The sequence below is a fragment of the Amblyomma mixtum genome, chromosome 2 (assembly GCF_055824585.1).
Source record: "Amblyomma mixtum isolate Tamu chromosome 2, ASM5582458v1, whole genome shotgun sequence".
NCBI classification, from domain to species: Eukaryota; Metazoa; Arthropoda; class Arachnida; order Ixodida; family Ixodidae; genus Amblyomma; species Amblyomma mixtum.
Genome location: NC_143013.1, coordinates 184,479,331 through 184,496,587, shown reverse-complemented (window position 1 = coordinate 184,496,587; position 17,257 = coordinate 184,479,331). Strand labels below are relative to the sequence as shown.

At 43.9% G+C, this 17,257-nt stretch overlaps 1 protein-coding gene across 1 annotated transcript in view; it reads left to right on the top strand.

The window, feature by feature from the left end:
- Window positions 1-4,450: 4,450 nt before the first annotated feature.
- The window catches only part of LOC149361798 (monocarboxylate transporter 14-like), a 28,973-nt gene continuing 16,166 nt past the window's right edge, over window positions 4,451-17,257 (top strand). Inside the window, exon 1 of the mRNA XM_089569589.1 lies at window positions 4,451-4,697. The gene's annotated coding sequence lies outside the window, so the exon portion shown is untranslated. The remainder of the gene's footprint in view (window positions 4,698-17,257) is intronic.

Sequence of the window (17,257 nt, the reverse complement as noted above, 5' to 3'; positions counted from 1 at the left end):
AAATGTTGGTTTGAAATGTTTGCAAGGTTGGCTTCAAAGAGCCCTAATCGGTAATCACACTACTTTTCAGACTCAAGCTGTTTATTACATGCTGTTTACTATATATCTCAGAATAACCGGACGAAATGAGGTAGTTTATTGCAGCAAGTAATTTGTAATTGAATTTTTAAAATATCTCCTGAACCATGTTTTAGTCAAGCAACACTGGCGCGCTCGCGGTTTCTTAATGACATAGACTGAGAGCCACGTGCTTGTTCACGACTTACGGCTGAACTGTGCGCAGTGAGCATAAGGGAGTGAGTTGTTCGTTGTTGAGGCTTGGGTTGCGGTTGGGCAAAGGGGGGCGGGGGCGGGGGGGGTGGAGTAGGATCGGAACTCGGCGACTTCATCGGCGACTCTCGGCGACTTCATCGCAATGTACGATGGCCACGCTCTGATAGGCGCGCGATCGGCTCCGCACCGACCATATGCGGGGCTGTTTTGCAGCAGACGAGGGCGCTATCAGTTTATAACGCCACTAAGGTTGCTTCAATATGGCCGTTGCTGCAAGGGGGAATAGCTTAGGGTTCATAACTTCAAATTACAATTTTTAGCTCAAATGCGCGCTTAGAGCCCTACCTGCTTTAGGTAGGCATTATAACGTCGTGGCCAGTAGCTGCAACGTGAAAGCACGACTTCTTGATAGACCTTCTCATCACCCATTTAAGGTTTGCGAATCTACATAGTACAGTGTATGAATGTGCGCGGCGATAATAATTGGGAAGGAAATGTAAATCCACTTTTTGACGTGTTGAGTTTTTGTCTGACTAGTTGCTAGGTGAGGATATTACAATGTTCACAGATTCAATGACTGGTCTTACCACAGCCCTCTAAACGAGGAGAGTACAATAAGGGTTTTAATACGGATCTATTTATTGATTTATTTATACATACTGCAGCGCAATTATATGCGCTATGGCACGAGTAGAAAAAACACAAACAACACAACGGCTTAGTCTTCAAGTCAGAATTAAATATCGAAGCGAAGATAACTGTGCTGCCGAATTCTGTATATTTGCCCAGCTGCACATAAGTAACAATAATTCAAAACATATGTCTTTCTAGTCACTCACATAATGAGAGCATGTCCGAGTTCAGCATCATTCAGTACCTCATGCTCCCATTTTTGGCTCCTTGAAAGCTAGGTATTAGTATTGCCTCGCCAATTGGGGTCTTGATTGATTTGTGTACAGCACATTCATCAGAGATGAATGGTAGCGCAAATTTGATAGATTTTGACAGAAAATGATGGCAAATAGATACTCATGGGAACCCAAGGCAGTTTATTGTAGTGTACCAGAAGTCGTTGGTAAAGCGCTGGGTACAATGTTGAAGAGCTGCTTGGAAGAGGACGGGTGCAAAAAAAAAGAATGTTTTGATAATTTTCTGTATCTTAAAAAAACCTTAACTTTGGAACCAATTTACGCCTCCTGCGACTCGATGAACGTAAATTGAGCACGAAATGCCCCAGCCAAATTTTACAAGGAATAAGTTGGAATGAATTTCTCAGTGTCCTGTTCAATATTTGCCTACGGCCACCTATTTGAACACTTTTAGACCACTAACGATGATTGGGGACGTCAATTCAAAACGCTTTTAATTAGTCCTCAAACATTCCTTGCCACATGCTCTGAAGCTAGAAAATTACAGTTTAATGTTGTTCTTCAACTTGTCATTTTTCCGCATGCCGAAGGCTTCTGCACTGCTTGTGAAAACCGTGAAGAACACATGTTGAAAATAGCCCCCCAACGCCAGCATGCAGCACGCCCCAAAACACGGCAAATCTCGAAATTCACCGCCGTTCACGGTTAATATTTGCGACAATTTAAGAAGCAGTGACTCTCAAGATGCTCGCTTACAATCCGATTTTTTTTTCAGTGGGCGAGATATCACAGGAACGGGCAGACAATATCGGTGGCAGCACCGTGGTTAGATTCTTCCGTGCGTTTGACTTGATCGACTTAGCGGTGGTTCTGAAAACGGTAGTTTCATTACCAATGTTACTGGCTTCTTTGTTCGGTTTGACATCATTTGGGCAATATTTAATACCGTCTCCATTGTGAAGGGTATGCCCGTGTATATCGCCAAAGGGAGTGAAAAACAAAGGGGCCTGCCTATGTGAGAGTTTTATTGCGGAGATATTGTAGGAACTACCATTTGAATTTTTATATTAGATACGCGGTCATTTTGTACATTATAAAAGTCTCTTGAAACTATTGTCGCTTTAAATACAAGCTTATCATGCAAGTTTTGTTCAAAGTTAAACTAAAAAAATAAATTTCGCCCACTTTTCACAAAGAGACATAAAACACTTTAACAAAGCTCGCGTTATTAAAGAATGAGTAGAATAGGCTTTATTTGAATGTATTGTATTACATTTTAAAGGTAATTGTTCTTCGAGAGAGAACAGAAACCCACAAAACAAAGCAACTGTTCCCAAGATGTGCAAAAAGTACACCCTGAATTTGTCAAGTGTAGAGCGACCAATGAGATGCGCAGTGCAGCACAAAGAAAACTGCATTGCACTCGGTGACAGTGCTCAGTGCGCCAAATTTTTTTTCTCGGAAGCAGGGCTCGGAGCAGAAATACGCTCCAAGGAGTAGAGGAGCAAAATATTCGTCAATTTTGCTGTTCGCCTCTAGATAGACGATCGTGAAGGTCTTGAGGATACCTTATTGCTTCACAGTTTTGCACATCCCCTACCATGCCGAGACGAAGTCATGAAAATTAATTGTGAAATGCTTGGTTAAGTCACTAAGAGCTGATCACCGCCTACAAATGAAAGAACGAATAGATTCTAACGGTTACTCGCCCTGCTAGCAGTCTATGACATTTGAAAAACGGCACCACACACGATGGGCTGACGAAGATGGAGCAGCCAATATAATCGTCCAACTAGCAGTGAACTGAGCTCAGTAAGACGTTTTCACGAAATGTACTGAATCACGCATGCGCATGGATTACATCGCTGCCACTCAATGCGGGCGGTCCTTCATTGTGAGCAATGCTAATCTTACTCGATAGTGAGGCGTTCCTTACGAAAACAGGATTGATGTAGGAACTGGGTATTTTAGTTTAATTTCCTCATGGATACAGGATGGTTGTAACAACTGAACATTTTTACTTGATATGATTTGGTAAAAACGGCCGCTTTGTGTCGTTAGATTCGGACCCTAAGAAATTCTTTTGAACCAATAGGCTTCAAGGACGATTTGGCAGCGCTTACATTGAGGACAATGATGGCACAGTGCACTACGAGGGTTCCTTTTTTTTTTGCTCACCACAACCGCCGAAGAATGGCCATTGTATTGTGCTCAAATATCGCTCTTTGGAGCCTCATCAACACGTTTGTCTTCTTTCCTGCCGGTCCTTTGTCAGCAGCGTGTTTTCTTTGGCAGTCACTGATACATTCCATTCTTTTGAGGACTTATCAGTTCCTACTGCTTTCCTGTGTTTATTATGGTCTCCTGTGCTCTACTGGCCCCATTTCCAGTCACCTCTGGATTGGAAGAGACAGCTTTCTGCCACTTGCAGAGGTAAGTTTTGGTTGGTTTTCATTCTCACTTTCCTTGTAATCTCATAGTGGCGGACAATTGATTCATGCGCTGGCAAGCTGAGGAAGATATAGTGCGAGGCAGTCTGTTCTCGACGATATAGACTAGTGTGGAAAAAGCTTCAGTACTAGGAAGGTGCATTTCTCCTTACAGGAAAAGATGCGTGAAGAAAATAGGTCTTATGAAGCTGCTGATACACAGGTGGCACGCGCGAATTGCCACCGTAAGGAGCGGCGGTTACAGAAAAAATCAAGCACAAAAAACAAAATCTCACCCACGATGCTATTAATTCTCACAAGGGGCGGTTTACAATGCAGCCCACGACTCGCTACCGGCCAACCAACTTGGATCAACCACTTATCGATAAAAAATAGCTATATTCAGCGCGGATCTCTATCCAGTCCTTCGAAGGTCTCAAGTATTAGAATTCTATATGCAGGAACCACCTCTTTATCTGGCGGATCGCTGTATAGTAGACTGCCGGGTGAGTAAATAGCTTCCCTTTAGACCCTGTAATTAAAACATTTCGTCGGAGAGTGCTTATTCGAGGAGTAGATGCATCAATATATGCCAGCATTTAACTGCTCACTTTCCTGTTGTTGATAGGTCATAATGACGAAGAAAAGTTTAGAGACCGCCCAGTGGCCTATTGTTCTGCAATGGAAGAAAACAGAAAGAGAAGAAAGAGTAGAGATGACGGGTGGAGGTAAAAATGGAAGCGATGTGAAGCTCCGTGTAGAACAATAACAACAGCGGCGAACTTAATAACTGTGCACGGGGGGGTTCACAGCTGGCATGAAACACCGCACTTGTATGTGTTTTGGATTTGCGTTCTGCGCGCCATTTCTGGTAGAGCGGATACTGCCAAGGCTACGCGTGGCCCTCGACGGAAAACTCTTCATAGCTGGAGTCACTCCAAAATGCTTGCCACTCGATAGCGACGGGAAGTTGTCGGTCGCAACTACTGGGGCAGCTATCGCAGGGTTTGCTTTTCTTTTTGGCTGCCCGATAATGGAAGACGGCTGAAGTGCAACGACAGTAAACGGATGGCTGCCTATAGGATACTTGAGCGGCGAACGCACGGGGGACACCGATAGGAATAACGTGAGTAATGCAAATGCTTCTCCAGTATATAAGATCACTCTTTTTCTTCATCTGAATTTTAAATATAAATGGGATGCGCTGCAGGCTTTCAATAGGGCGTGTATGGTTGGCTCTTTTGAGACACATGTGCAAACGTGTATTGAATATACATTCCTGATGCAACTGCCACATGAATAGTTTGCTATAGAGCAAAGAAAACTCCTAAATACCGCCCATTTTTGTTCATTGAATATTTACCGTTTTAAATCAAAACAAAAGTCAAATAACCAAGAGTTATACAATAGGAAGTATAAGGCGGTCTTCGATCGCCTTTCTGTGTGCGGGCGTCGTCTTCCCTGTGTTTAGAACCTTTATTCTTCACAACACGATTTTGCACGATCATAAAGGTTGCCTTCGTGGTGCGAGTAACTACAGCACGGCGGTTGGTATCCAGAAGTCGGGAACAATGCCTGACATCAAATGGTGCGCCTCCAGTCAAAACGCTTCAGGTTTACGTGTTCTGCTCCGCTCGACATTTCTCTGCGCGAACTTGTGTTAAATTTTTCAAATCAATTACTTTTGTCGGAAAGAAAAAAATATCGCAAACCTTGTTCTATCCAGCCGTGCTACTAAAAGAGTAATTTGTGTGGCCGGAAAAGTTTGTAACTCAATGAATACGGTTCACGGCTGATTTCATTCACACTTTTTTTTATGTACCTCGGTTCTCTAAAGGTTATCAATGGAGTGAACCGGTACACCAGGCAAGAAGTGAAGCGGAAATTAGGAGCTGTGCCTAATTTGAGAACCGCTAAAGACTACAGGTAAAGTTGTTATGAATCAGATCCTTTGCGAGGGGCTAACTTGTATTTAGATTTTGTGAAAGATGATTTGATTATGATGCATTGAATGAGGATCGGGAGGTGGTTGCAAACTTTTTAGAGCCTGTGACAGAAAGAAAGTCAGAAAATAAACTAGTTTGCATCGGGGAGGGTGATATTTTATAGGGATAATCAAAGCGAGAGATTACTTTTAAGCTTTGAAAAAATGTACAGCTATAACATTAACTGCAATGACAGAAAAGAAAGCCTGACAGTGTTCGAGTTTCCAGGTTAGTATGTTAAATTTAAATTTCACTCAAGAGTGGTTGTATTTGCGAGATCCGTATTTGCAATATAAAAACAAGCTGATCGGCTTTTAGTAATCCGATCATGGTTTGCTTACAATCCCTTGTATAAGAGCCGCCGCGGTGGCTCAGTAGCTATGGTGCTCGGCTGCTGGCCCGAAGGACGCGGGTTCGATCCCGGCCGCGGCGGCTGAATTTTTTTGGAGGAGAAATTCGAGGCCCGTGTACTGTGCGATGTCAGTGCACGTTAAAGAACCCCAGGTGGTCGAAATTTCCGGAGCCCTCCACTACGGCGTCTCTCATAGCCTTAGTCGCTTTGGGACGTTAAACCCATAAACCAACCAGCCAACCTTGTATAAGACTCATAACAATGCTGAGATGAGACTACTTTATGATATAGAAAATTTTCAATTAGGCACACACGTTAAGAAACTTTTAATCTTCTATCAGGCAGCCATTTGATCTCTTAGTAATAATGTGCGCCAGCGTTAAGTTACTTGTGATAGAAATGCCATTTTAGGACGCTGTATGCTGCAGAGAAAGGCAAGTAGTTTTGTAACTTATAGTCATAGCAACGTTGGATAGGCGAGAGAAAGTAATGGCTGAGGGTATAGATGAGTTAAGGAACTAGACCATGGTTGACCCTCATAAGAATTACTGGGAAAATCACATGGAGGTAAGAACCTGTAATGGAGGTTCAATTTCAGAAATAAAACTGTCGAAAGCAGTCCGCACAGGGCTTCACAGAGAAAATTAACACCAACATCACGAACGCTGTTACCTCTTAACGAAACTACTCTATCTAAGCGAAGGCAGGCGGAACGTACGCCTTGCCTGTGTTGTTGCCAGAAAATAAAATGATTTCTCATTGGCTGTTAGGCTGAGGGCAACTAGGTCAGAAATCGGAGCTACGTTGGGCTTGCTGGCGATTGTATTTAGACCACCGAATAAAAAAGGAGCAATTCACGCGGCGCTTTCTGGAATGTAGTGGAGAACCCAATAGAATCTTCTAATGTTCCACTGTCTAAAATAAAGGCAGTTCTATGAGTAAAAGCCAATGTTGAATAACAATGTAAATGTTATTTCAAAAAGCCATGTTGAATGCAGCCTGACAAGAAGTTAAATTCCTGTTCCCATTCTGTGTTGTTGTTTTCACCTGAAAAGTTCACGTTCCTTTCATACTTCAGAAGAGAAATCTGTAGGAATGGCGTAATCATTATCTGCCAAAACACTTCCACTCCTTTCCCCGTAAAAAGAACGTTCTTTGTTCCATATGGCGATGCTTTTTTCTGCGGCTCTAGAGAGCTGTAACGTTTAGACGGTCAGAAACCGGCGAAAGAAAGCTCGCACTCCGGTTTTCATCGAGATTTTAGTGAACTTAGATTCCCCCATGGATTTTGCAACGGCCAGCGCTAGCAGCTCTTATTTTAGAACGACAACCGGCAACATGGAAAAGGAGTTGGAAGCGCTTAGTCTTTCGTGTGGCTATTATTTTCTGTTCCATGGTGGGTTGGAGACTTTGGGCTAGAAACAGAGCATTTCGACGTGTGCCTTTCGAATTAGCGGCCATATGCCTGACTGCTGGTTTATGCAGGATTGAAATGCCTGTGGCGAGAAGAGATGTATAACCGGTGTCTATAAATGATAAGACTTTGAGGCAGTGGCTATCATAAGGCTACCGATGTACTGAGACCTGCACTGGTATTTCCGTAAGCGCTATCACAGCTGTGCGAGGGTGCGTAGTGATAGGAAGACTCCGCTCCACTCTTGTGTGCAATTTTGCATCGCAGGTGAGTTCCGGGGCCGCTCCCAGCTGAATTAAAAATGTCTGAAAACTGGCCACGCAAGAATCACGTACGTTAAACGCTGGCGTCATCTGGAAAACGCATCAGGTTCCATATATATAAGCTGCATTTCAAAAGAGGTGATGCAAAAAAGCGAGTGCTCAGAAATGCCCCCATGAATAAAATAGAGCATTCAATGAATGGCATATTCCATGGGCTTGAAAGAATTTACCGGGTGCGATTGTTTATACCCAGTGTTTTTTTTTTCAGACCTATGAAAAGCGTCATACGGCATTCATTGACGCACTATTTTGCTCAGATCTGAAATAATTCATCTGAATGTTGTATGAAAAATCGGTCGATAGGTAGTTTTTTTTCTCATATGACAGGAAACATTAACAGAAAGCAAGTAAAACCACTGACACTCTTAAGGGCTGCTTTTAATAGCACTTTACTGGTCCTTCGAGTTAAAGAGAAAAGTACCTGCTGGCCATGATAAAAAGATCGAAAAGTGAATTGGAATCGATGGTGGAAAATAGTGTTTCTCCGAGTAGGTGATAGCTGCGTCTATACGATAAGGCAAATTAGCACTTTTTATCGCCTAGGTTCAAGTTTACGCAGTATTTAAAAGCCTTTTGTACACTTCGGATAACTATAATATAAAAGGCACTGAATTGAATATAATCCAGTTATTCTTGTATTTCAAGGTCACTGGAGTGCATAAGAAATAGTAGAAATTGCGGAACCTGAAGGTACATTTGCTTCGAAGATAAGTGTTTGGCTATATTGTTTGCAACGCCCGCGTGAATAAAAAGCGCACTTTAGTTGCGAAAGCGACACTCCGACAGCCAAAGCAAACCTCGGGTGGCCGCCGTCGCGCCGTAGCTACGCTGACCTTGTTTCGATTGGTCGAAATGGTCGTGACGTCACAGCACGCGAATTTCAAACGGGGTCTATTGTACTTTGGCTAGTAACCATTCAACTAATTAAAGGGATCGTATAGTGAAGCTCCTCGTAAGTGGGACTGAGTTTAGTTAATTCCTTAATTAGCCAGTTAGCCTAATTAGCCTTTCTAGTCAGACCAGATAAAGAAATAAAACCGAGTAGGAAATTGGTCGAGTTGGGGTACCGAACCAGGGTCTCCGGAGTGCGAGACGAGCACGCTAAAAACTCCGCCATGCTAGCCCGATGGTTTGGAATGATCAAAGGCGCGTCTACTGAATACCCGCCGCGGTGGCTCAGTGGTAAGGCGCTCGTCTACCGAGCCGGAGTACCCGGGTTCGAACCCGACCGCGGCGGCCGCGTTTCGATGGAGGCGAAATGCAAGAGGCGCCCATGTGCTGTGCAATGTCAGTGCACGTTAAAGGTCCCGTTAAAAATTGCACGTTAAAAATTGCTAAAGTAACGCCCGTGTATAAAGGTGGTTGTGCATTAGATATCAATAACTATCGGCCAATTTCCGTCCTCCCAGTTTTTTTCGAAGATATTTGAAAGAGCTATAAGTGATCGGCTTGTGTCCTTTTTTTGAAAAGAATCAGATTATTACCTCTGCCCAATACGGGTTCCAAAAGAGAAAATCAACGGAAATGGCTTTGATTCATATTAAAGAAAAGATAGTGGAAAACGTTGAACACAAACTATTGACCTTAGGGTTATATTTGGACTTAAAGAAAGCATTTGACACTGTACAGCACGACATTCTGATAAAAAAGCTTGATATGTATGGTGTATGAGGAACAGCACTCAATTTAATTAAAAGTTATTTATGTGATCGCTACCAGTATGTTGACATTTATGGAATAACATCCAGTAAAATGCGAATTCTGTATGGTGTGCCCCAAGGATCCATTCTAGGACCGTTTTTATTCCTGGTGTACATCAATGATATTACCGACATATGCGGATGACACCAATGTCTTCTTCGCTGGAGCAAGCAAAGCAAGCTTGGAAAAAGCTGCTAATGAATACTTGCTTAAATTATCAGGATGGCTTTTAAATAACAAATTAAGTCTAAATACAAGTAAGACAAAGTACATTATATTCAAGCCCATAAATAGCAGAGACTATTCAACCATAAATGTAACCTATGATGGAACTCTGATAGAACAGGTAAAAGAACAAAAATTTTTGGGTGTTTGGTTCAGTGAAGAGCTTTCCTGGACTACGCATGTTAATAAATTAAAAGCAGCTGATTTGGCGCTAATAACTGGGAGCATCTACACGATCAGGAATCTGATACCCACGTCTTTAAAACAGGTGTTATATTCTTCTCTTTTTTACTCTAGATTAAGTTATAGAATATTGGTCTCGGGGACGATGACAGCCTATAATTCTAATAAATTATTTGTTGCACAAAAGAACGTACTACGCTTGTGTGAGAATTATAAAGGCGATAGGCACAACTTACGGACCGGGCCGCTTTTTGTTAAGTACAACATGCTAAAAGCAAACCAGGTCTATTACTTTGAACTGCTGCAGTGGGTCCATCGAAACAAAGTACATATCCATCTAGGACAATATAGCAGTACATACCTGATCCGCGAGCCTAAACGAAGAGTGTCTATGATACGAACTGGTTATGGTAGCCAAACGCTAACTTTTCAGTCTACTAAACTGTTAAACAGCTTTGGGATGCACATGGATTTCAACAAACCTTTTACTGTTTTTAAATGTGAATGCAGACACTTCTTGGTTAATTCAGCAATTTCATACACAACTTAATGATATGTGTTTCTACTAGATCCTCATCAAATCGATTTAATCGTCAATACGTGTTCCGCGGTTTGCACATGGAATATGGTACCTAACGCTTGCCATTGGGTACAATATTGTTTTGGTGTCCTATTTTTCTTTCCTTTTGTTCATGATGGGGAGATGGCGCGATGGGGAGCACGAGGAACGGAAAGGGAACGTCACATGTTCCTTCTGCGCTATCTTTTCGTCATGAACGTTATCTAATTCGCTCAACTCTCGGCTTTGCTTTTCTTGTGTATTGGTTTTGATGTTTGTAGTGCCGGTTTCGCACTTGATGTTTCCTATTGCCTGTTCCCTTTGTATGGAAACCTGGATATGTTTAGAGAATCCGCGTTTTCTTACAACTTTGGATCGTTTCAGACTGATGTACAGGACTGTAAAATTTTGCCTTTTAAAGAATTGTTTACATTTTTTCCCTGCTACTGGCTGAAGTATTATGCCCGAGTTCTGTTCGTTGCTGCAAAAATTTGTACAAGGGGCCAAGGCCTCGTCAGGCTCCTAGCCTTTAGCCTTGGCCTCCTCTTAGACACTGTCTGAGGAACAAATAAAGAAAAAAAAAACTCTTCCGGAGACCCGCATTACGGCACCTCTTTCTTTCTTTTTCACTCCTACCTTCCTCCCTTCCCTTATGGCGCGGTTCAGGTGTCCGCCGAGATATGTCAGACATATACTGCGCCGTTTCCTGTCCTCAAAACCATTTTACCAATTTTTTATGTAGTGAATACAGTGTCTTCGTTCACTTTCATCTTCCTCCCTTCCCGTTCCAGCGAGGTTCAGGTGTTCACCGAGATATGCGAAATACACGCATTTCCTTTCCTCAAAAACCAATTTACTGACGAGCAAGGCGTAGAGCCGGACGGGCGATGGCGTTCTGTGGACTCCCTGGAAGCGTTGCAAGACGCTGTCACGGTCCACTCTTAGAGGCCAAGCTTAACATCTTAACCACACATCAGTGACACAAGCAGCAAAACCGCGCTTAAGGCTTTTGCCTCACCGCACTTTAGGTAAACAAAATACCCTCTTGAATTTTAAGGCGACAGCCTTTAATGCCTCATACTGCCGTGAACAAGGAATGTTAGCAAATGCGTCCGCGTTTCGGCATCATTACTTAAAAACTAACTCTCTCGAGTCTGGGAATCGAACCAGGGCCTTTAGCATTTCAAGCGGAGGTGGCACCACTCCGCCAAAGGCGCATGTAGTGAATGAATGGGTTTCATGAATAAAACAAACAAAAAATAATAAGAAACAATGAAATAGAAAAGAAACAAAAATGAAAAAAGAAATCAAATAGGAAGTATGAAAAGGAAAAAAAAAACAATGCGCCTGGAAACGCTTTCGCCTTGCAACACTTTAGACAGCCAAAGTGGCCCCTGAATTTTTTTTTAAATAGTACATCAACAAGAGCCTAGCTATTCATTATTTTGGTCTCCTATGTGGCCTGTTCAGACATTTCGAGGTCATGAAGAGGGATGCTGAGTGCAGTTGTGATCAGTAGATAAGCACATATATAAGGCACAAACAAGAACACGTAGCTTGTCGTTTGCTTAGAAGCCTTAAAAACAGGCAAAATTTCGCCACCTTCCATCCTGCGGAGACCTGACCAGTCATACAAGAAGGATTGTAATATTCCAGAAGTCGAAGACGGGGGTTGTGGGGTAGCTTTGCGATGGCATCATTGGTCACTTCATCGAGACCCGGAAAGGTTCATCTGTTTGATTCTGTTTGCCTTCCTATGCTTCTTTTTGACCGCAGCTGCGTGTGTGTTGTCAGCTGTTTTTTTTTTTCGCGTTGCGGTGACTGCTTCTGGGAAAGATCTGATGTGTTCATGAAAACCACGTCGGGGTTAGGTTTTCTATCATTGCACTTGAATGGTTTCTTGTGCTTCCTCCACCGTGCGAGCAAGTGTAGCAGTTTTCTTTTGCAACACACTCCGCATGAAGCAGGGTTGGGGCCACTGAAGTTGGCGCATTTAGGGTGCTCTCTCGAGGTGTATTCTTTGTAAGAATGGGGCCAGCACACTGTTTGCAAGCGCACGGGACCGGTACATTGCCTTGATATGTGGCCATGGCTCTGGAATTTGTAACATTGTGCTGCTGCTCCGACGCATTCAGTTACAGGGTAACTACAGAACCTAAGCGTAACTCGGTTGGGCAGTGGTTGATCTTCGGCGAATTCCAAAATTACAGAGCGACGACATACCTCTTTGACCTTGCCACCGTCCTCTGGGGTGTGTGAGGTTAGACTCCTTGCTGAGAAGACGCCTTGTTCACGTAGATATTTCTGCAGACCTCCATCTGAGTAGGTGAAAGGTACATCTTGAATTTTGCCTCCACTGCCCGTGGAAGAATATGGGACTGGGGCCTCTACCGCCACCCAAGCAAGCTTAGCTACTGTGAGCAGACGGTTGGCAGCGGGAACTGGTAGTGCGTCTGCGAGCACATGTGTGTCTGTGTGCATCTCTCAGTGTGAGTGCGTGCGTGCGCGTTTGCTGATACGCCCATGACTCTGTTTTCGCACGAGTCCATGTACTATCAGCGGCAATTGAAACGCGAACAAGCCAATTGAAAAACGAACAGCAAAACTCGCAGATATTACACTAGGGAGGCAAAATACTGGAGCAGTTGATTTTTCCATCGACGCCGAAAAGACCGCTCTTCTGAAATGTTAATAGCCCACGCCTGTATTTCATCTCCAGCCTCTAATGTGCTTGATTTTTTGGGCTCGCGTCTCAGGTGTTTTGTTCGCGTTTCATTTGACGCTGATAGTACTTGATGTTTATGCGTGTATGCGAATATCTATGCTTCCATGTGTCTGCATGCGTGGTATTTACGCGATATTTATGCCTGTGCGCACGTATATGTGAGCTCCCATGCGTGTGTGCATGAGTATGTGCACAGGCTCAGTTGCATGTAGTGATATCTATGCGTATACCTTCGCTCACGCGCCTGTGCATGCATTTGTGCGCATGAACTGGTGTGTGTACGTGAAAATTATAAATCTGTGCGTGTATATGGGTGTCCCAATACGTGTATACGTGAGTGTGTACCTGCGTGTGTATACTAGAGAAGTGAGCGCCTGTAAGAAAACTTGAAAAATTGCGCTAAAAACGTTTTCTTTGGCACTTTCGTGGCCCAGAAAAAAAAAACCGCCAAAATTTCCCAACAAAATTATATTCAGAGTCTCAGCTCTCTACCCGCAGTAAAAGATGGTCGCAGTTAGCTGCTTCGGGGTGTAGCAAGCACTCTAATCTGTCGACATGATGGTAAGGTCTTTGTAGCGACGAACCACTGACGTCAGTCGCATGCCGGTGATTCCGAATTCCCCTAAAGTTTTGTTGCGTGATAGAAACCGGTCATAATTCGGTAAGGCGCAACGAAAGCTGTGCAATAGGCTTGCGGGAGAGCGCGTACAAAATCTTGAGCACATGCATTTGAATATCAACGTGTGAAAATGCCCGCAGGCAAGCATTTTTACACCCGATAGTGATGAGCAAGACTGATGCAATGATGAGCGTAGATTGCAGTGTATGCAATACGTCAGCATCGTTTCTTGAAAAATTATTTGCAGCATCTTTGTTTTGGTTAAAAAATATAATGCTTTACTGAATTGTTAGTAACAAAATGAGCTAAATGAGCTGCGTTCTCATATTTTTCCAGAACTCAGTACTTTCTTAAATATACATTTGTCAGCATACAAACTTTCATGAAATTTTGCACGTCTAGTGTACATACGCTCCGACGCAGGTGCCTGATGTTGATGTAAGTGTGCGTGTATATATGTGAGCCCATGCGCCTGTTTGTACCTACCTGAGTACACACACTCTGGGCATCAGCGTAGATGCTCGTGTATTTGTGTATCCCTTGCTTATGACTGTGTGAATCCGTGTCTACACATGCCACTGCGCATGTGTGGGGATGCCCGTGCTTGCAAGAGCCTATATTACTGCTATATGCATCTGTGCATTCGTGTGAAAACACGTTCCTCTATATGTGCGGGAACGCTTGCATGAGTGTGGTCACATATTTTTGTGCATATGCGTCTTTGCATGCGTACGTACGCAGGTCCCCGTGTATGTCCGGGGGTATCTATGTGTGTGTACACGCATAATGGTGCGTCACGCATCTGTTTAAATTTGCGAACACACGTTCCTGTGTATATGCGGGGCTCTATATGTTTGTGTGCGTGTATATCTCTGCGTCTGCGCGTCTGTGCATGCGCCTGTACACACGCTCCGTTGCATTTCTGGGGTTTTTCATGCATGTGTGCATGTACTAATGTGCCTCATGCATCTGTGTATTCATGTGCCCACACGTTCATGTCTATTGGGGGATATTTATGCTTGTGTATGTGTATATCTTTGCGCCTATGCGTATGTGCATCGATGTACGCACGCACCGGTGTATATGTGGGGTTGTTTATGCATATGTGCGTGCATATTTTTTGCGTCATGCATTTGTGCTTGACTGTGCACACACATTCCTCTATGTGTGCCGGCATGTTTGCTTGCGCGCGCGAGCACCTGTGTGTTCGTGCGTCTGTGCAGGCGTGTGTACACAGAATCCTATTTTTGCGCGAGTATGTGTATCTCTGCTCCCATGCGTCTCTGCACGAGTGCGCACATATGCTGCTATGTATATGTTGGGATATTTGGGCTTGTGTGCCCGTATACCTGGGCACCCATCCATTTGCATCCGTGTGCACACACGTCCCTGTATATGTGCAGGGGTATTTATGGGTGTTTGCTCCAGCACCTGCGTGTCTGTGCATCTGCGCGTTCGTGTGCAAACGCGTTCCTCTTTTCGTACAAGGATGTCTATACTGGTGTGAGTGTTTGTCTCTGCCCCTATGCGACTGTGTATGTGTGTGCACTCAAGCTTCGGAGTATATTCGTGGATGTTTATGTTTGTGTGCGGGCATATTTGTGCCCCATGCACCTGTTAAAACCTGTGCACACACGTTGAAGTGTATGCGCAGAGATATTTATGCTTATTTGAGCGTGCACCTGTGTGTCCATACATGTGTGCATGAGGGTGTACACGCCTTCCTCTTTTCGTGCGTCCATGTTCATGCTTGTGTGAGTGTGTACCTCTGTGCCTAGACGTCTGTGCATGCCTATGCACACATGCCGCTGTTTATATGCCAGGACGTTTATGCTTGTATGCGCGTATACCTGGACATGCATGCATCTCTATGCGTGTGCGTTATGCGCGTATACCTGGACATGCATGCATCTCTATGCGTGTGCACACACGTTTATGTGTTTCTGCGTGGATGTTTATGCGTGTGTACGCGTATACCAGTGCGCCGGTGCGTCTTCTTGATGCTTGGTCTCTACACACGCTGCAGTATTTTTGCGTGTTTGTTCACGTGCATGCGCACGTGCGTGGCGTGTTGCAATGTGTTGTTTTGCGCGCTTGTTGTGCGCGGATTTGTGGTGTCACTTCATCTATGTATTCGTGGGCGTGCACGTGTTTCATATCTGTGCGCGGATATTTGCTCGCGCATACGTCTGTGGGAGTGAAAATGTGGAAATATGCATTAATGAGGGGGCGTGTGTATGCAATTGTGCGTGCTGGCGCGCGGCTTGATGTACTAGTGACAGGCTTACAAAAACAAATTACGTTTGGAGATGCACTCTACCTTAGAGCTGTAGGAACTTCATTTGTTTGCACCTAGAGAAAATTTATTTACCGGTTGAACGTAACCACAGCGGGTAAGCATGGGGGTAACCGGGTAAGCAAGGGAAGCACGGTGGTTGGAATGTTATGAAGTCCTGGTTTCCAGTCAAACTAATCACAGCCAGTTAAAAAATTTGCTACAGCGACGAATGCGCTTACTCCCTAGATACCAAGTATGACCCGAGTTGGCATCATGATTGGGCGATACCTCACAAAGGCAAAAAGAAGCTCGGACGATTACAAGGAGGCAAACACTTTCGAAACAGGCGTTGCTCTTGCGCGAGTAGAACTGTGAAAAGTTTTTTAAAAGTTTCTTCGCTACTTTCTAGACAAAAAAACTTCACAAGGTCGAAATGAAGTGCGGCTGAGATGGGCCAAGAGAAGATTCCACTTGTCAAGCGCATTCAATGACGAGGATTAACCTAATTACTTAAAAAAAGCAATAAGTGATTTGTTTGCACCCAGTGAGGTGTTACCTTGTGGAATGGCAACGTTTATTGTTTCGTTCAAGGCGTTGGTACAAGCTACTGAAGGAATTTTTTCATGCAAACAGGGACGTTTTTAATGTAGGCTCTCTGAAATAAGTTTACCACCATACAAGGCCTTAAGCCGCCAAATCAGCTCAGTGGTTAAGGGGTTGGGCTGTTATCGTGAAAGAAGCACGTTCAATCGCTGGCATGGCAGCCGCATTTCAATGGAGGCGAAATGCTAGAGTCGTGTACAGTGGGATGTCAGTGCACGTTAGAAAAACCTCAGGAGGTCTAAACTAACCGCAGGCCTGCAATGCGGCGTCCCTCACAGCCTCAGTTGCACTGGGACATTAAACCCCATAAATCATGTCATAAACTCTGTAAGAACTTTATGGTAAAACCAGGGGAGACCATTTGACTAATTCAGGGTGGTATCTTTTAGCAGGACTCGGCACTATACTTACTACTAGTAGTGTTTTTCTTAAATTAGCAATAACAGGAAGGAAAACAATTTTGCTAGCCCCGGCATCGGCCATCGCTACGGGAAGCGCCTGAGGTGGAACAGCGGAAATAAAGGGACAGAAGGCAGCAGGTAGAAATGAAATGAAAGAGCTGAGGGGTAGTTAGGAAAGGATACGGGGAGGGGTACAATGTCGCACTATACGTTCCCAGCACTATACTTGGAATAAGTATCTACGACATCGACACCAGTTCTCATCAAAAATTTTATTTTCGATGCCGATACAAAGTCCCGAACCAATATTAAATTCCG